We start from the raw sequence: 22586 nt of genomic DNA, 5'->3' as shown, positions 1-22586 counted from the left end.
TAAGGTTTTATTTGGATCGTAGTTTGAAATTAGATGTGGTAAAGAGACAGACAAAGGACACTTACTTCCAGTGACATTATGTTAGGTAGCACTTCAAAATCTTTCCATGGTAGATAAGGTAGAAGCGATTCGTTAATCCTGTATTTGCTTTTTGCATTTTTCAATTCAACATTTTTGTAGGTTTAAATTGCTGGAGTTTATAATTGTTCCATATGGAACAATAAATTGGGAAACAATATTTTATATTTCTAGGACATGAATGGAGGTCAATTGGGAGTTGTTATCACTGGTGCTACTAAACCGATGACCTCGTCATATCGCATTGTGGTTTGAGAGTTGATATCAAACTGGAGTTTCAGCAAGAGGCTCTCAGTTTGCCTGTATTTTTTCCTGTATTCTGCGTAATATTTTCATCAATTCTGATTTCGTTTTGATATATACTTTTTTTGCAATGGATAGAGTTTATTGCTATGGCAGTATCGTGGTTATTTTTTCTTTAGTCACATAATTAATTAACATTTATGAAGAAGTATCGTTTTTATTCATAATGTACTAAAAATGCTTTGTGAGGTTGCTCAGTATTAGCTATTTGAATAACATGGGTCTGACAAATGAAATAAGTGAATGTTTTCTATTTAACGTGTCTGTAATATATAGGTATTACATTAAACAAGAGTCGACGACCTAGACGAGACTTCCAATGTTAAGAAGTTTTTCGGAAAACCGCAAGTTATACATAGTCAGCATACCTTATTTTCTACCACAGAGAAGGTGCACGGAATGTTAATATATTCCATTGTTTGTTTTCGTATTAAATTATGAGATACTAACTTCGCTCACGTGACTGGGATAAAAAGAAGATATCCCTCTCCATGTCATCTATTTGTATGCCAAATTTAATGACGACTGGTTGAACTGTTAAGGAGTCAAGAGGCAACAGATTGAAACATACTGACTTTCATATTTGTAATATTAGTTGGATTAAGGATTTTTTTTTTGTAAATCTATCTTTATCACGGGTTTTGTTACGGTAGCATATGATCTGTATTTAAATCGCTACATAGTATAAAACAAAAGCGGTGTCGCTGTCTGTCCGTCCCTATGTAAGCTTAAATCTTTAAAACTACGCAACATATTTTGAAGTTTTTTTTAATAGATAGAGTGATTCAAGAAGAAGGTTTTTATGTATAATACATGCATAATATTGTAGAGAAACACTGATAAATTTAGAGGTTTCTAATGTGATGTCGTAAATAAAATTTTTTTTTGCGCTTACATTGCAAACGCTAGCTGAACTCCATGAGATAAATCAAAATAATGTACTACAGTATTGTATATCTTAAAAAGGTGAACGAAAAAGTTCGCGATAGTATATGTCTATCTCTTAAGGATAACCCACAATAACTATATTATATCCTTTACATTTTACGGGAAAAATGGCTTATTTACTAAGTGATTTTAAGCAATACAGCATTAATTTTTATGCAATTAAGTACCTTAAATACATTGTCCATTTAATATAGATCAATATGGCTCTTTATTACATTATTACAGCATGTAATTTAAATGAATATTTCCGAAGATATTACAGATTTAAAATGCAGGGACATAGCGGTGCAGCGGAACCGGCCCGGCCGCGCCTATATAGTAGCGCGTCGAAGGCCGCACTTCGCCCTATAGTACTTTATCATGTTTGTATTATCTAATGACAAAAAGCTGTAAATGTTGTTTATAAGGACATTCTGTAGTAGGTTCTATCAGCATTGCACCCGTGCGAAGCCGAGGCGAGTCGCTAGTCAATCTATATAGTCAATTAAATTGTTCATAGTATATTATATTCGTATGTAATAAGATTGCTGTTTAAATCACTATGTTAGGTACGCATTGTATTATTTTGTATTATAATAAATACATTTTGTAGTTATTCCGATGAATTCCATTATTCATGCTTTTTGACTCATTGTTCCGGAGGATCCTGTGTCTGACAAAAGTAGGTATCTATTTAACATTATAGTTAAGTATTATTATTTGACATAGTTTAATGACAGTTGCAATAATTTAATATAACATGAAAAGAATGAAGTGTTATATCGTTGTTATATCCCTTTTAGACCCAAGATTTTTTTTCTTTTAGATTAAATATATTTTAGTGTTTTAGAGTCAAGCCATCTTGCCGGCACGCACGAGACTACTGCACCACCTAACCGCTAAAATAATTTCTTATTGGCTGGTTTAGAATCTCACTATCATGTTATTTCAGTTTCGTGCGTAAAAATGAATTGCGCGCGGTTTTATATTTTTTTAAAGTTACAACTCACGCCCGTATCGTTCAGGTCTGAAAGGGATATACATGATGATATGTAGAAATACCTGTAGGTTAAAAATCAAAATGATAGAGCCTTTTTAGAGATTTATATATTTAGATATAGCTGCTGCACGCACTTTCTGTGTAAATTGTTGAATCTGCTTTGCAATTTTGAAATTGCGAAAGAATCTGTTTGAGTTCGGTTAAATATCGATTCGGAGTTCCTTCAAGAAATTTATGTCGAGAAAAAAGTTTTAGGAACAACTTTACATATAGGATTATTTCCAAAAAGTTTGGTATGGAAGGGGTTTGCTGTCAATAAATAACTGCGTAATATCACAGTAACTAGTTAAATAGTAAAATCTAAGATTTCATATAAATTTATATACTTGTGTGATCTAACTCTATCTAAGTGGTTGGTATTTATAATTTTTGTAGTAGAAATGAAGTCTAATGAATAATGAATAACTAATATAGATTTCATAAATGTATATTTTGCAGGCGACAATTTATTTGTTACAATCTTGTAGAAAGATACTCGAGACTTATACAGATAGGACGTATATACGACTTGGTACGTTAGATTTTAAGGAGATCGATAAATTTCTACGACGGAAGTTAGTAGAATCTATTTCGACACACCTTTGCGAGCCCGTCCCAGTAAACAAAAGCTATTATTGTATTACTAGATGTATGAATAGGTGTTATTCAATGCTATCTATATACATAATATTACGCAATATACAGACCGTTCTATAACTGAATATTCATTTGTACGAATGAATAATTTTGACTAGATAGGTACAGGATAAATTTCTTCCATACAATAATTTGATTTTAAATTGAGATGGAAGAAGAAATGTAAGCAGAAAGATCATTTTGTAATTAATCAAACATTACAGGATCAAAGACTTTTTGAGACAGATAACATGTCGCAAAATGTCTTTGTACCGTTGATGATGGGACTTTTTGGAAATAGGCATATTAAATATCTAGTACATAAATTTGTGAACTTAGAGACGAATAAAGTTGCAGTAACAACTTTATCTATAGTATATGATTCAATAGGTTGAACAGAGAATAGGTATAGTATTATGACTGTTTTATGTGAACTGTTTGTACTCGTACGATTTGTGTTAATAAGCGTTAAGGTGAGGTCTACTGAACATGAATTCAAAAATTTATTACTTTTAAATAGACTTCACGATCACGGTAACGTAGATGTTTTTAATTTGAATTATCAAACAAAAGCCAATGAATCTGCTTTATGCACTATAGAACTTTGGATTTACTACATTTTCAAAAATCAGGAAGGATAAAAGGAATCTATTATCAAAATTTGGTAATTCTAACTTTAGTAGTTTTGGCTGTACATAGATTAGTCAGTCAATCTGAACTTTTCTTTATAATATAGTATAGATTTTAAATTAGATTTATTTTCAGACGGCCAATTCTTTTAAAGACGACATTCGCATTTTAACAATGCAGAAAAAATCGCAGAAACTTAAAAGTAGAAAATACACATAAGAGGAGTATTTTTTCAAATTTTAATTACTACTATTTGATAAATACAAACGTATCAATCTCTATACGTGTATAATTCATTCGTTTACTGAAGTGTTTCCCCTTAAAGTAATTTTGAATAAACCAGACAAGTTCATGGTTTAATTTGGGCAATATGTAAACGTGCGAAGTGCTGTGCTATGGAGAATTTGGCATGCTTACGTACGTGTGTTTTTAACACCTTCCATTCAAATTGTGGATATTGAATTTTACGTCATCATGCGGGTGTCAGGCGCTGCGTAGCGCACCCTAATAACAACAACGACCTTGCAAGGTCGTCAGAATGCCCTCCCCGCATTAGTAACAGGCGTTTTTGGTGGTTGTTTCAAATTAACTTTATAGCGACTTTCCGTGTCCAAATAATGATTATGATAACCATTATTAGATTATGGAGTAGCTTTTTAAGATAGAATACTGCAACTATAAGGATTGGTTAATGAATCCTTTAAAGTAAGGTATGTATTTAGAATTTATACTATATTTTTAATGAAACAAAGATAAAATTATTGTTTTCTAATGATAGATTGATTAAAATAACAATAATTATCGTAATTCATATAGTCACTTTACAAATAATTCATTTTCGTCAAGTGCGAGAAGAACTGGCACCCCAAAGTTAAGTTCTGCAAACCTGTTCATTTATTTCAGAAGTTTGACTACGACGCATAGACATAGATCGACTGAGATCGTCAATACAACAGTATAGTTTTGCGGGATTTTGAATGTAGGTTATATTTTTTCAATAGAACAATTAAATGATACCGTTCTTCAGACACAGACAAATTATTTCCACTTCATTATAAGCTTATCAAAACGTACGTGACATTATATTACTTACACAAGAAGGATAAAGTTAAAATATGGTGTGTCCTTGTCAACCATCAGCCCGTTCACCACATGCGTGCCGTAGTCTATTAATGAGTAAATCCATGTCGATAGAATGAGGCATCATGTAACTAGGTTACCTTTTTCTTTAATGTAAATTAACTGATCTCGTATTTAACTGCTATTAGAGCGGAATTGTATACGTACAGCATGCCAAGCGTGGAAACTACTGGCAAAGCCCTCCTTATGGGGGAGGCCTATGTTCAGCAGTAGACAGTTAATGGCTGATAACGTTAGACAGTTAACGTATTCCTGCTGAAAGTAACATTACTGGCAATAGAGGCAATACACGTTAGTGTTCAGGAATGGCAACATATCATATCTATCATGTATCATGAACATCATAGTAGTTTTTGTGACGTTCATAGCGCTGTGTATGTGTATAGAGGATGTGAAATTTACTACTGTCCATCAAATGGACCGACAGCTTTTTATTTCTATTTCTATATAAAATAAGTAGATCTAGACAACATGAGTAGTGTACAGATGCCGCAAAAGTTGTTGGGATAGTTGAGGTATATTACTTATTGGCTAAGAAATGTAATAGCAACGCCTGGTTGTCATATGTAAATTAATTATATTTAATAAAGTAACTATACTTTAAATCGTTTTCATCATCATCATTTCAGCCGATAACTGTCCAGTGCTGAACATAAGTTTTCTTCATAATGGGAGTTATGTCAGTAATTGTTACGCTTGACTGGCGGGTTGGCAACCGCAGTTATGCTTTTAGGAGATGTTTTAAGGGACACTGCTGTTTATCCCTCTACCATTAAGTTCATTAAATCGCCTCTTACGACATCCACAGGAAAGGAAAAGGTAACCTATTCTATGGCGGGACTACATGGACGTTAAATCGTTTGGATGTCCCTAAATCCAAAATTTAATTTATATTTGAATTCAATTAAATGAAGTACCGTTGAACAGGTTATTATTCAAAATGTCCAATTATTTTTTATAAGCGAGTGCCTCCTTTGGTTTCTATTTATGAATTAGAGACGAAGCGAAAGCATTATTAAAATAATGAATTATATAAAACAATACTCTCGGTATAGAAAAATCAGGTCTTTCTTATTAGTGATTGAACGGGACCTAAAATACAAATAATATTTGAAACATCCTAAAGTAAACAGCTCAAAAGTTTGATATATAGATATGGATATCTCCCTTAAAGTACTTAAATATTTAAATATTGTATTTTTATTATCCCATCTATATATTCTGTATTTTCCATTGACTTAAAAAAAATAGTTTTTCAATTTCAGATATCTTTTATTTTTTATTTGTTACCTTATAACTCAGTCAGTTGTAAACGGATTTAGAAAATTCTTTTTTTATTTAAAAGGACATACAGATTGGTCCCATAGAAAATTTATCAAAATCGGTTCACTTGTTTAGTTTTTAGATCAAAATAACTGATTTTGTGACAAATGAAGTCGGTTTTTTTTGGAGCATAATCTTTAATTATTAAATTTCAAAATGCTGTGTTAGGTTTATAGATAGACATCTAGATGTTAAGAAATCCGTTTTGCCATTTGGATCTTAAAAAGGGGTTAGAAAATTGTTAATTTATTATTTGTATATGTAGTACTGAATTGGTAATTTCCAGGCCTTTAAAGAACAATGTAGAATGGACCAAGAAATCGCATTGACAAGCCAATATTGTCCTTGATAAACCTCTTATTTAAATTTGTCTATTATAAATAGGAACCGACTGTTGTTTTCCGTCCTCGACATTCAATCTTTTATTTCATATGTTTAAATAACATTATGAATATACTCTAAATTATTAATAAATCACCGCAGAATGATAACAACAAAATAAACTGAATGTGTATTAAGGTCACATGAGTAATTATTGAACTTGTTTAATCAATAAGCCTTTTTTTTAGCATACAGGATTTACCCCATAAATTAGAACATTGAAGTTAAGCTTGAGAATTTTACTGTTAATGAATATTTCAGTTTTACTTATAGTATTTGTTCTTTAGTAACAGATAATAAAAATTTATATGAGATTTTGTCCCTGTATGACCGTTGAAATTTATTTAATTCGTAAATATACGTGATAATTTGGTAGTAACATCATTTATGGGATTTTTCGTAAACATGACTTTACAATTAAGTTTTTTTCTTTAACAAAGATTTATACGTTCCATACAACATCATATAATGGAGGATATGATAGAATACTCTATCGCGTAACACGCTCTAGCGATTGCGTTAAAAATATGTAACCACTTTTAAAATTACGTTGATATCACACTACGATTCGCTATGGCATTGTACGATTTTAATATTTTATTGAAATTTATTTAGCCCTTTTGTCGTGTGTCATAATAAACAGATAGGCATCAATTTGGGTTCTACATCTTATTTTTAGTCTTTTTAGCCAATTATGCACAAAAAAAAAAGTATAGTAGAGACGTTTCGACCTTTAACATTTTATTACATTACATATTCTGTGATAATAAAATGTATTGACAAAATCGTATAAAACACAAATAAGATTATCTAGTTATTTTAAACCGATGTGAAAGCAGAAATTAAGCTGAGCTGAGCTCAGATACTAAGTGATATTAAATAAGAGGGCTTATAAAATGACAAGGTCCAACGAGCTGGGTTTTTCTTTTTAAAGTTTAACACGTTGATAGTCCCTATATCTACATTGTACGGCCATTTCTCTTTTTATTATATTGGGCACTTTGAATATTACAATGTAAGCCGAAGCCTGACATTTTACGAAGGTTCGCTTATTCACTTCGCTAATATGAAAGTTAGAATAACAAGGCCATGTCGTGAGCTGCATGATCTCTCAAATGATAACATTGTAATATGTATCATAATAGATTGTGCTCGTTTAGTTGAAACCGTTTGATAGAGATTGCACTGCATATAGAGTATACTGCAATCTAATTCAAATAATAAAATAAGTAGACATGCACTGGTTTTATCGTAATTATCCTCGTTACCTATACTTATGTGGATAGATCTGCTTACAATAATTTGTTTTACGTATGTTTATATTTATTTATTACAGAAAAAAACGTAACGGTCTAAGACTCCCTATTATATATATTTTTGGTGACAATTAAGAAGGCTATACATAAGTAATCTAGCTTAAATAGTCATTTTTAGAATACGTTGTTATCATCAACGAAATATCATAATATACTTAGTAAGTAACCTTTAACTAATCTGTTTTCGGGATTAATAAAGGATTCTTTTTATTCTAATTGTCATCTTAATTGATATGGGAAAAGTCACTGATATATCGTACCTGAAGTAATATTTATTATTTCAGTGAAAATTGTATTTATTACTTTAGTGCTCTAAATTATCTCAATAAAATAATAAATAAAAATATTAAGTCTATTAGTTGAAAGAAGTCGTTGTATCCGCTGTAAGTGCACGAGCTGTGCAAACTCGCCGCTGTGGACGCAACGGCGCCTTCTGTGTTTCGTAATGATCACCTTGCGTCAGACACCGCGACTAGATGAACGAGTAGTTGCTAGTTGCCGCATTTCAGCACAAATGGCTTGGCGACTGCGGGTGTGAAAGATCCGCGTATTTATAGCTATGCTACTGGCAAACGTTATCTTGACCTCTACCGCCATCTACCGGGATCATTTTTTCTTATCGGGATAAATTTCATATTTCAAAATAAAGCAAAAATTACACATTTATAAAATTTCAATAAAACTTTGTGGCAACTAATGGCAAAACTACCCTTATGGGGAAAGGTTTATGTTCAGCAGTGGACAGTTAAAGGTTGACACGATGATAAAATCGATTGTGTACTTTCGGAGATTAATGTGAACAAACATAGGATGATGGGGTTTTTATACGAGTAATTACTCACACAAAAAAAGGCAAATTAAGTACTCTTTCTTCTAGATGTCGTTAAAAATAATAAAAATTTGCCCGTAAGTTTTATATTTGAGAATGGTACATACATACATACATATCTGTCACGCCTGTCTCCCATTAGGGTAGGCAGAAACAATGGAACGCCAAATGCTTCGATTCAAACAAACCTCTTTCGCTTCTTCCACATTCATCAATCTTTTCATACACGCTCGCCGGTTACGGGTACTTTTAATTTGGCCCTTCTTCAGCACGTCGCCTATTTGGTCAACATACGTCCGTCTAGGGCGGCCCCTACCGACATCTCCATTCATTCTTGCTCGATAAATCTCTTAAATCTCTTGAGAATGGTAAACAAGCGAAAGGTACAACAAATATTTACTATTAGAAATTTAAATAATTATTAAAAGTATATTAAAAATTGACAAAATATAAGCGCGATAGTTGTATGTTTAGGCTGTGGTTTAGGTTTAAGTAAGCTGTTTATTTGTAGTAGTTTATTTATGCAGCTGTGCGTTCTGTGTAGATATGACAAATACTGTATACACAAAAAGCTGCATTATTAATAGATATTATATGTATTATTGATAGATATTAATAAATGTTAACCAGGTAGGTAGATAATTATGATTTAAACTAAATTAAGAGAATGATAATTAACAAGCTGAAACCCAGAAATGATTGAAACATGGATACTACAATACATGAAGTGCTGTTTTAAGCAAAAAGGAGTTCGTTTATTTAATGTTTGATTAAAATTATGTATCTATTCGTAAGTTCTTATCATAATTATTGTAATAATTAATATATTTTAAAAGAAAAGAAAACGTTTACGTAAAAATTTATACAATGGACCTTATAAGTACTAATCTAGAGAATTTTATTGTTTGCTGGCATAACTTTATTGCGTTATAATATATTAACAAGAACTTGTAAACAATTAGTTACTGTAATAACTGATAACAGGACTAGGTAAATTATTCTCGTTCAGAAGCAAGAAGAGATAAACTAGTTTTATTCGATTATCTCTGAAATAATTTTACTACTATGTAATATCAAAAGACAATTTTTAGACCAACATGATATTCATTGACATTGAAATCAACAACAACAAAACGAGACATGCCCTTGTTTTACGCTACGTACCTATAATGTTGACGACACCATCATTGTGATGCAGTGGCTAAAGTGAATAAGTGAATTAACATGAATTAACCGAACATGTGGGTCAAGATTAGCTCGTTGCGTGCAAAATAAACAAAGGTGATCAAAAACGTGTTATAAACAGCTGATAATGTGCACGTGCTTTTATATTATTATATAAATTTACACTTACATACACTAGATAGAGCACATTGTAAAGAGGCCATGATCGTTTACTGTATGTGTAACGGCCCGTTCACACATTACAATTTAATACAAGTCGTGATTACTGCGTTCTGAATGATACTAATTCTTTACGTTCTGTGAACATGTGAATATGGTTACAAGAGTTTAAGGTCCACTGCAAAAATAAAAAGAATTCATACGTACAACAACGAAATTTGATTGAACCGTTTATCAAAGAAATGTTCGTAAAGTCGTATATAGTAATATCTAAAATTTCCCATAAGAATAGATAGTAAACTAACAGGTATACTTAATCAGTTAACAAAAGCATTAATATGCCAGGTTCAAATAGAAACTGGGTCACTTTTACAGTGTATCGTATACTACATCGACTAATCCATAGTGTACCTACTTTTATAATGAATGATAGTCCATAAGTATGTACAACTAGGTCAGAAAATTTTATTTCATTTCAAGGAATAGAAACATGGTTTGCACGAAAAGTTTCCAAATTATTTTCGTATTTCGATTCGACCTATATTCCTTGGAGAAAGTTATCCAAGGATAATTGTAACCTAAATCGAATAACAACTGGGTTTGGATTGGTAAAATTATAGTGCATTAGAGATGCAACATAATTTTTTTGATGTGCAACAGTAATGCAAGAGATTAGTAACCTGCCACCACAAGTGTTTTAAAACCAATATAGAATGACCAGTCCTGTCCGAATTTTTGTAGCGTGATCATTAATTTAATCAATGAATAAGATAATAGTTGGCAAGTGGCGTGCATTTCTGCGCTGGTGACCATCAGGCGTTAGGCGGAAGCACATACTGACCCACAAGCTTGCATCACGTTTCTCTGCGCAGTCGCCGATGCAAATAGCAATACGGTTGTTTAGAATTGTGCTGGATCAGTATGAAAATTCGCATACATTGCACAGCGTGCGAATTATGTGAAGGTGAATGTTGTGTTTGTATCATAATGGTATACCTAGGTCGTGTCTTTATAAACTAGATTTTGATCTTCGTGCCTTCCCATGTTTATTTGTTATTACATATACATATTACTTGAAAGTTAGATATCACTATTAAGAAAATTAGGAAAAACAAATCTCCACTCTTTATATTACTAGTTCGCTTAATTTACACCTAGTTATTATTGCATACCTAAAACATTGATAATTGTAATTTACATCCTATTATTAATTATTGCAAAAATTTATGAGAATGTTTTTTTTTCTTTCTTACAAAAACTACTGAACATATACAATTAAAATTTGATACACAGATTTTTATATTATTGAAACACGCGGACGAAGCGACGGCATATAGCTTCTTAATTATATTTAAAAAAGGTAATGAGAATTTTTTTAATGCCACGAACAAGGAAGCAAGCATCATCACATGTCACAACCACCATATATTGTGATGTAAGACTTGAGACAAGAGTCTATAACCATATTGACATGACATGACATGTGAACAATAACAACATCATTTTGCCCCAAGAAATAAGATACTTATCGTGAGATTGTAAAACTAAATATCTAATAAATATCTGCTAGTGCATATTTACTTGCATTTAGGATGAGGTCCAAGGTTGTGCCAAGAGTTGCTAAAATTCAGTCTTATTCATGTTACTATTAAAATTTTCCTTTAAGCACATTTAAAGCGCAATTATTCTATTACACAACGGAAATAACAGTAACATTTTTAGATAATATTTAGTATATTTAATTAGTAGATATGTGGAAATCACAAACATTTTATGTATGTGTTAACAGGTAGTATTGTTTGAGTCTGTGCAAACAATGAATTAATAAGCTTGTTATTTCTATAATATAAGAATGTATTGTAGAGAATACATAGTAATATATACTTATATCTACCCTATCTTATTTACAGGCACACAAATAGTAGGTGTGTATTAGAATAAAAAAAAAATGAAAATATTATTACCATGTTACATATTAGTGATTATTCATAATGAATATATGGAAATCAGAGCAGAAGATAGTTGGTTGCTATGGTTTGGAAATAATTATGAATGCCTCATTGAGTTTGTGAAGGCCAACTACTAAACAAATGACATTAAGTCTATTATTTTAAATATTACTTGTAGCTAAAACTAGCTAAAAGAAATTACTAACCTTTTAACAAATGAAAAAAATAATATAACACAGTATTGTACATAATAATACTGTCCTGCTAGACAAAATACACAAGTGCAGGAATTTAGATCAATTTTAGATACTATGTTACATTAAGTAAAACAATAATATATAAATATAATATATAATATATAAATATATATATATATATATATATATATATATATATATATATATATATATATATATATATATATATATATATATATATATATATACATATATTTGTAAGGTAATTATTATTTTTTATATAATGTTAAAAAAATTTATATTATAATGCACCTATGCTTACATTATTATTTATAATGAACAATGCAAAGAATCTAAGATAAAAAAATACATTCTTTTTTTTTATTTCTAGTATTAGTACCTAATTAATTTCATATATTGTTTACTTAGCACATCAGAGAATCTAAAATTTGTTTTTCCTAGACTGTGCAATGGCAAAAAATAATAAATGTGTTGGATTAATTATCACACTATCATCATGGGGTCATGACTGAATACCATGACTATTGTTAACACCTTACAATGAAAGTTATAAAAAATTAGAAATATTACGATATACTGAAAATGTTAAGTGTGTTTAAGATGTATAAATACTTAACAATTAAAATCAACTTAGCTGACTATTCATTAAATACAACATAGATATAAAATTACTTATCACCAAATAGTGAAATGTCTAAGTAAAGTTTTGGAATTTTGAATAGTTATAGTATGTTTCTTAATGAGACATATGTAGTGTTAATTAAAGAATTTTTGTAAAATCAGTAATAAATTTAAGATGACAAATATCAATATGAAATATATCCAAGTTGAGTTACATTTGCACAAAAGGAACAGTTTCCTAAATAAACTAATATCTATATAATAGGGTGCCACCTACCCTTTGTCTTTTTTCTTAATGTCCTCCACTCAAAAGTGGTTTGGAAAAGATTATTTATTGATAAGATATTATGAAACTTTTGTTCATCAGTTCACAATAATATTTACTGTATTTATTATTTTTTTGAATGGTGCAAAAAAGTGTAAATAAATAAAGCCTTAACAATTTTATTGAAACTCTTATATGGGATCCTAATCTTTATTAAGTATTAAAAATGCCATATTAAATATGTAATAAAAAGCATAAGCTATGTTAATTCTACAATACAATCATGCAGAGGTCTATTAACAGACATGGTGAAGGTGAGTGGTGCGTCCTTGGTTAAGGCAACATATGAGAGGTACTGATATTCTGAAATGTTGTGGTTACTTTTTAGGTAACAGCTACCTCTTTAATGTCACATAGAAATATATTTAAATCCAACTTATGGGTATCTCATATTAACTGCTATACAATTAAATATGATAGAAAATAGTACAGTTTTTCATTGTAAACTAGCTTCAGGGTTTGACAGTAATGTAATTTCTTTTTAGTATAAGCTGGCTTTAAATAGATATTTATAGGGCTAATTTATAAGTACTCCAAATTATTTAGATGCTTACTAATAAATGATAGTTATTGAATTATTGTTTGTAAATTTTAAATGTCAAATCTTAAGCTCTGCTAAAATTAATATCATTGTTTCGGGGAATAGAACACTAACTCAATGTAATTTTTAGAATTTTAATATCACAATCATTATAATATTTATAACTCGCACTCAAGCGAAGATTTAATAATAAAATTGTTCTTATAATCTCTCAAACCCGATCTTTGGTTTGTTTCCTAAGGACGTTTGAAAGTAAATCAATAAGTAGGTATATGAGAGTAAATTTTCCATGCATGTGTAATGTAAAATAATCTTTAGATACAAGTGTAAAACATTACAACATACTTACATTCAGCAGTATGTAAATATATGTTGACAGGCTTTTGGTGAAATGCGCACAGAAAACAACGGAGTGTCCCGTATATCCTTTGTGTTGTGAAAGGTATCAGCTGAACACATAAGAATTTTATACACACTTTGCAGTTATTCTCGTCAAGAACACGAGCCGTAAAGGTAAAACAGACAAAATTGTGCACTTGTTTATAAAATTTGTCAACAAAATAAAATTTGGTATTATTTTGCAATGAGTAGAAATAACACAACTCACGAAAGAGAACCGAAATTCTTACTGTCTCAGAGTACGGGACTGATTTCTGTCTACATGAAATAAATGAAGTTGTCAACGAATGGAAAGCAAAACACCGTAGCAAACAGCTGTTTTGTGAGTGGTAGTGACATCTACTTTATTTCTTTGGAGAAAAGATAGTACAGAAAGCAAGTACAAAAGCGACATCTATACATCACACGATCGAACACAAGATTTTATACATTTTTAAGTTTATAATATTTGCTAGATGGCTCTTAATTTTTTTTAGATTTGAATGTTGAGTTTAGTAGTTTTTAATTTCATCTATTTGGGTCCTATTTTTTTATGCATAAAATATACTATTTCAGACATTAATTTAATAAATTTAAACGATATGATCATCTTACTCGTAATTATTTACAATTATGTATTTAAGAGTGTATTGTATCAGCGTATATATGTTTAATTTGTTTAAATATTTATTAATTATATAAATATATATAATAAAGAAACAAGTTTCTTTTAAATAAGTAAGAGATAGAGAATTTGAAAAGGTAGATGAAGCGGCCTCTTGGTCTAGTGGTATGATTCCTGCTTTGGGTGTAGGAGGCCCCGGGTTCAAATCCCGGATGAGCCCTAATTTTGTTCTCTTCAATTTAAACCGTCCATACCCCACATTTACATTCACACTTAAGCTTTGGATTATATCATTGGCAGTACCTGTAATAAATGTTAATAATAAGCCAAGGTTTTGACGAAGGACAAAAAATTTGGCCATGTATTTTCGAATTGGTGATGATATCACCAGAGAGGAGGTAATAGGTACATAACATTACATATTTCTCTATCAGTCAATTCAAGTTAGGTACTTTTATCATTTTACTTACGCGTTGTGAATCTGTTTTGTTAATTGTTCATTTTGATATTTTTTTTCACTTAGGCACCTATGTAAGTGAAATTTGAAATATGTATGTATTTAGTACATGTATAATTCATTAAATTTTCGTGATATAAGTGTAAGTACCAATACGTACTTACTTATATTATAGTGTATATAATAAGTACTTATTTATATGATAGGTACTATTATTTATATTGTAGTTGTAGGTGATTAAGACCTAAATGTTTAAATTTCGAATTATAGCAGAAATTAAATTCTACTCTGTATTTTTATTATATCACTGAGGTGACAAACAAGCATACGGTCCACCTGATGGTAACTGGTTATAGTAGCCTATGAACGCTTGCGATAGCAGGGCCATTACGCGCGCGTTGCCGACCCCAAAGAAACCTCTTTATCACTTTTTTAAAGAACTTCATGTTGTAGTCTCTTGGAAAAATCTGTATTTACCTACATTATCCATACTAGTCAAAAAACAATTTTAACTTTATAAGTTGGAACACTTGTACTATTTCGACAGGTTATATAGTAATTTTTATTTAAATAGGTAATTTTTTTTACCACATATGAACTACTTTGTAACGCAAAAACGTGATTTGGACCTTATTTGTAGTCGCTGCGGTCACCACATGTGCTACTTATGCGTGAACTGTAATAGCCTTATGTCACTTTGACCACGCGAATTGACGTAATTACAAATTACATGAGCAGGCGCATAGCATGAACATGTTTCGACCAATCGCGGAACCGGCCCGTATTTTATTCAAACACGTTACTCGATGAGCCGCAAACTCAAATATTATGCAATCGATACCACAAAATACATTGTTGTATCGATTGTTAATAACTAGATTGTTGAAGACTTTCCAGTTCTAAGTGTATGTAAGTCCCGATCTTTGGTACGACGTGCACTCTAAATGGCTGCATGGATTTTAATAATGTAATAGGTTTTTTTTTAATGGATGATAATGGAATGGTAACCCCACCCGCGCTATCGGTATACACCGGCGGGGCACCAGTGAAGGATGATAGGTGAGGAGATGAAGTAGGTCAGTTAGCCCATCGTGACGAATTCAACAAGAATTGTTCACGATGGTTTCCAGGGGGAACCACGTGGAGGTCGACCTAATAAGGCATATTGCTAGCAATGGGGCTGTCAAACTCCATTACTAACAATCCCTTTCCCCCCAAATGTAATAGGTTTAGGTTTTCATTAAAATTCAATATGTGCAGCACTCCGTGATCTGTGTTAACTAACAATGTGAATATAAGTAGGTAAAGTTTGGTTAAGTTTATGATGACAGGTGTTAGACGCGAGTTGGATTGATGAGTGTTTCCAACTTAGTGGACACCAATTTGTTTTAATGTTAGTGAGTGGTATTTTTTTAACGGTTGATAATGAGCGGCTATTTCGCCTGTGCTATCTATATACGTACGTTAGCAGGACACCGGTGAGGGATGACATGAGCATGTGAGGATGAAGTTAGGTTAGTTCATTATTGCGGGAGGGGGGGAAGGGATTATTAGTAATGCGGAGGTTAGTACCCATTGCTATCAATATACGAGTATACAATATATGGAAGTTATCGTGACTAATTTATCGTTGAATTCGTCACGATGGGCTAACTTACCTGCTTTTTCCGCCAGCGTATATCGATAGCGCAGGCGGGGTTTCCATGCCATTTTCCCCTATTGAAAAAAGTTCATTATGGCCAATTTTTTAGAAATGAATCACGATGGGATCCAGATGGGACCACGTCAAGGTAGACCTGACCTCTATTATACCTTACATTGATAGCAATGGGACCATTACCTGCATTCCCTTCCGCAGTGTCTGATATTAGATATTCACATGTTATATTGTTAATGCATGGCAAACTTACGTCAATCCCTTTATCTGAAGTCCGGATTTAGCATTTAATGAGTATTATAATGAATAAGGGGATAACCTGAAGTAAAAAATACACATAAATTTAGCGTGATACATACTACGCCTTGTCTAATTTCAAACAACATTGTAGGGAATAATCAGTGTCTCGACACCTCTGTCATATTCTGAACCACAGAACAGAAAAGTTGTGAGTTATATATCATGTATAATACAAATAAAGATACACATTAACTTATTTATATATGTAAAAGCATGGTCGCAAAATACAAATAGTATTTCTGCGGGCATCGAACCCGCAACGTTCAGAAGGTGAGGCACTTTGTTAAACCGCTTCGCCACAAGGTCGTTATTAACGCATTATTAATATACAATAACCAATACAGTAAAGTTTATTTATCCTACTGCCAAAAGTAATATTTCGTATATCGAGAAGCTTTTAACTTTTTTGGTTTTTAGTCCTCATACGAACTAACGACTGAACAGATTTTGATAAATCAGGTATCATTTTATTCGTCTAGCTGTGAGTTATATTGCGTAGATTCATGAAAAATGACCAAGCGTGTCCACCGTCATTTTGTCGCAGTGAAATAAAATTGTATTCAGACCGTAAAATTATTATCTATATTATAAAAAAAACATAAAGATTTCAACATATAATATTTGTTATCAAATTATCTAATAGTTTTTTTTATTTAATATTGAATTCCTATATGTAATTGTATATTTTCTTCTAAATGAAATCCGCATATAATGCTATATTTCGCAGTTTCTCATATAGCCGTATTGTGATGTTAAATAGCTAATAGTGAAAGGTTATTAAACATTCCACAAGAAATGAGCTATCAAATGCATAAAGAATTTTTCATATCCGACTGATAGTTGTAGGCGATAAACAGGCGAACTCCTTCGTTTTATATATATATATATAGTATAAACATGGATAATAAAATTACAATTGAAAAATATAACCGTCATATCAAAGTTATTTAGAAAATAATTTTGTCTATTTAATAAATTCTATTTAATGCAAACTAAATAATGGTAATAAAGCTTTTAGTAATTATAATTCCTTTCTGCTTGTGACAGCAATAACTAAACTTGTTAAAAATGAAATAGCAATTATTTTTATAGATACCTACTAGATTTCTAGACTTTCCGTACCTAATTATTAGGTAAATACGAATATACCAAGAAATATGTCGTTGTTTATTATAATTTATTATTGCGCATCTGTTATTATTATCTTATAATGTCAGGGTTGTGAGATGGTAGACACAGAGAATGGTTTAAAACCACATAAATTGTTAACTAACAAGTAGATCAATTATACCAGAGGGAGACTTTATACAAATGTCGTTTGCATGGGTATCTCTGTCACATTCGTGTTTCAACCGTAAAGCAGTTGTGTTTGCATGGCTGTGTTTCGGTTTGAAGGGTGGGATATGGCGTGAATTTACAGGGTACAGAGGAATAAGTAAGTGAGGAGTCCTCAGGAATGGCAACGCATTGGGGGGTATCATGGGCGAAACAGTATACTCTGTTATGTTTATAAGCGACGGTTACCACTTTCCATCAGGTGGGCTGTCAGCTTGTTTGCCATTCTATGTTGTTAAAAAAAAGAAAATGATTAAAATAAGACTTTTTTTACAACACAGGGGGCAAATGAGCATGCGGCTCACCTGATGGTAAGTGATTACCGCCGCCCATGATCACCCACAACACCAACGACATTGCAGGTGTGCCCCGGCGTTTTAAAAAGGAATATGTTCTTTTCTTGAAGGTAGATAACATATTGTGTTAACTCAAATGGCCCGGCTTAAAGAATAAAAATTAAATCTCATTTACACAAAGAATACTGCTTATTATTGCATATTTATAATTTAATGGTAAATGATTAATTAGTTGAAGTGTTGTTTGATTGTATTATGTAATTATACACAATTTAAATTTTGAAGTTTCAAGGTATCATCATAGGGAAATCATGAGCAAAGAGCTTAATTTGTTCATTTAATAAGTATTAACATACATTAGCGTTGTTGTTAGCAATATTATGAACTTCCGTAAGATTAATGAGTAACTAATACTAAAACAAACAAGTCTTTAAGAAAATAGAAGAGTAGTAGAAATCGTTTTGTGAGTTAGATTTTACTTGTAATAAGTCTTTTATAAGGGAATTTGGTCTGCGTTATAGGTACCTTTTTTATACAACTTAGAATGGCAAATAAGCTGACGGCCCACCTGGTGGAAAGTGGTAACGGTCGCCTATAGACATGAGCAGTAGATATCATGGATATACCAGAGTATATATGGATATACGAGTATTTCGCCCATGATACCCTCATGCGTTGCCATTCCTGAGGAATAAGGTGTTATGCCTCTGTACCCTGTAAATTCACTGCCATATCGTACTCTTCAAATCGAAACATAGTTATGCAGACACAACTGCTTCACGTTTGAAACATGAATGGAACAGAGGAATCCAAGCAAACGACTTATCTATCTATGCATTGGCGGGGCATGTACTTGTGAGTGATGACTGGTGAAGATGAAGACGGGTTAGTTAGTCCATTGTGACGAATTTAGCAGGAATTATTTTACGATGGTTTCCAGAGGGGATTGCGTGGAGGTCTATCTAATAGAGTATATTGTTAGAAATGGGCACTATTACTAACAACCGCTTCCCCCATATTTATTAGGTTAGTTGAGTAAATAAGTTAATTTGGTAATTTTATTTGGTTGTTTAGAAGGTATTGTATATGGCTGGCTAGTATAGAATATACAGTACAAGGGGGGTGTTGAAGATAAACTTAATCAAGATGACAATGGTATAAAACATTTACATAAAAGAGCATAATTTGTCAAGTTTTACATATATGTATTCTGCGGCTTCGCTTGCTACAATGACTATATAAAGAATCCTATATATTATATTAAGTTAGGTTATAACTTATATGGGTACCGAATTAAAATCAAATCCGTTCAAGAGTTTTTTCGTAAAAGACTAATGAATATCTATCCCTACGTCCTACACACTTTCGTGTTTAAAATAGCAGTAGGAACTCGGATGTTGATAGGTGAAGCCCTAGACGGACGTATGTCGACCAAATAGGTGCTGAAGAATGGGCAAAAATTAAAAATACCCGTAATTAGCCAGCGTGTATGAAAAGATTGAGGAATGTGGAAGAAGCGAAAGAGGTGTTTGAATCGAAGCATTTGGCGTTCCATTGTTTCGGCCTACCCCAATGGGAGACAGGCATGACAGATATGTATGTATGTGGGAACTCGTTTACTTTTATTGTAATTTATTAATTGTGTTTTCTTCTATGGTATTCATATACTAGCTGCTTACACATTTTCATCATATAACATGCTTACATAATTTCATTTCAGTATGCAGAAATTATGTGTTTCATCACCAATTTAATTTTATTATACTCATCTTTCGTGGTCTTGACTGATTTATTTGTGAAGTAGATATTTGCTGTTCAAATACAACAATATTTGGATAGTAATCGCTTGATGAAGGACCAACTGGTAGGAGTAGGTGCGTAGGTTATACGTAACTGGCAATTGATATTACTTCATTACATATGTATATTCATATGTCATGCAGTTCTATGCAGTCAAATAGAAAATATTTTTTTGAAATAAATTTTATGTAAATTTTATAAAGGGAAAATTAAATTAAGCTTCCGGCCTTGTGGATGAGATCCTTTGGTCGAGTCAACGAATAAAAATAACTCCTCACCTTTAGTGACCTTTCGTTTGACCTGCCGTTAAAGTGTGATGGATGGTTTTGTACACCTTTTAAGGGCACCAATGACAACCACTACAATGACCTGATGTAATGGTGAACGTTGACGACTTTTATTTTTTATGGGCTCAACTTTTGGATACTCGGAAGTACTTCCTTATTGTAATGGCATCGAAACTGAATACCTGATTATAAATTATGAGTAGATATTATATCCTTGAAAAATATGTGTTTTGTATAAACATTATTAATCAATACGATTCAAAATTAGTAGGTATAAAAGCGTCTTGTAGAATTATTATTAGGTTATATGTACATATAATAAGGTATAAATCCCTCTTAAAACATCTTGAAACCTATCGGCAGTTGCCAACCCGCCTGCCAAGCATGGCAACTCTTGGCAAAACCCTACAAGGGGAGGCCTATTTTCAGCAGTCACCAAAATTTATCTGCGGTTGCCAACCCACCTGTCAAGTGTGGTAATTATTGGCAAAACCCTTTAAGGTCGATATTCAGCATTCAGTATGGACAGTTAACGGCTGATATCATTACCATGCACATATTAGCTAATACGTAGATTTACACCTATATAAAAGATGAATTTCTCATTTTCGTTTGGTACATTATCTGTACTGCCTGAGATTTATTAAAATTTGGATTAGGTCGTCGTACTTTGATTTCCATTTAATAACTGAGGATTGGGACCTAGATCCTGGAACTCTCTGACTAAGTCAGTGATAAACACTGATTTAATGAGAGAGTTCCAGCCATTTTACTCACCTGTTTTAGCACGCGTAAGAATGTGTGGGTGGTCAAAATCTCTTCACTGGACAATGTCTTACGTTTGTCCTCGTATTGATATTGTGTCAGGGTTTCGATGGTATTGTATGTGTGTATTATATATATTTGAATCCAACTAATATTATGATAATAATATATATATAAGTATGAAAGTCTGTAAAGATATTTCTATACCATATTTGTTGCAAAACGTATAAGATATTATATCTTTTATCCTAATTTGTGCAGACATAGTTTCAAGATTGACTAGTATTATAAAAAAGTGGAATCAATATGCCTTGCATTATAATATTTGTAAGTATAGTCTGTTTCTACAGAACTTAATAAAGTACAACTCATAATAAAGTAACTAAGTTTTGTTGAAATTATCATAGAAACATTGTCTAAATGAGTGTAAATAAAAAAAAATAAATAAAGAAAATAGTAGTAATAAAAACATTTTTTATTTGTTTTACTATTGGACACCACCAGACTTTCTGATTTATTTGTTTGTTTTCATTAATTTTAATGAAACATTATAGTTATAATAGTCTTTAGATTGATGGAAAGAAAACAACTCCACAAAGTTATTCAGGAGCATGGTAAAAAAGAGGTAGTATTTGACGTATATGTACGCATTAAGACATTCACACAACTTTAAATGAATGCCTGACCTTGAGCTAGTTTAACAGTTTTGATCTAAAATAGAATAACGATGGGATGACTATATGGATGGACACTATGAAATTATTTTTTGATGATAAGTGAACGTCTACCACTGTCGATAACCGAAGAAATGGCAGGTGTGTTGCAAAATAATTGAATTCTGTAAATACTTTTAGAAAATTATAATTATTATCAAAATTCATTAAGTGAGGTAGAATAGGTAAACTTGAATTATAATTGTACATAGCGGAGGTGAATAAAATGTAATTATGAAGAAGATGGTCTAAGTTAATGGTTCGGCAAAGTGCAGCCACAGATTAAATAGTTGGTACGCTGTAGTGTAACTCAAATGGGGCAAAGCTATTTAGGCTACTTGTTAATTGTTGAATATGTAGATGCATGTTACAA

General features: G+C 31.7%; 1 protein-coding gene and 1 non-coding gene across 3 annotated transcripts in view; one reads left to right on the top strand and one right to left on the bottom strand.

Moving 5' to 3' along the window:
* Positions 1-14255, bottom strand: part of LOC113518414 (solute carrier organic anion transporter family member 5A1) — a 69032-nt gene extending 54777 nt beyond the window's left edge. For both annotated transcript variants that reach the window (XM_026903322.3, XM_026903324.3), the window contains exon 1: positions 13950-14255. The gene's annotated coding sequence lies outside the window, so the exon portion shown is untranslated. The remainder of the gene's footprint in view (positions 1-13949) is intronic.
* A 496-nt stretch (positions 14256-14751) lies between these two features.
* Positions 14752-14824, top strand: Trnap-ugg (transfer RNA proline (anticodon UGG)). The gene has a single exon. It is a non-coding gene; the product is annotated as a tRNA-Pro (tRNA).
* The last annotated feature ends 7762 nt before the right edge of the window (positions 14825-22586 follow it).

Source organism: Galleria mellonella, unplaced genomic scaffold (genome assembly GCF_026898425.1).
Source record: "Galleria mellonella isolate WM207_F2 unplaced genomic scaffold, CSIRO_AGI_GalMel_v1 utg132, whole genome shotgun sequence".
Lineage (NCBI taxonomy): Eukaryota > Metazoa > Arthropoda > Insecta > Lepidoptera > Pyralidae > Galleria > Galleria mellonella.
This window is presented reverse-complemented; position numbering and strand designations above follow the sequence as displayed.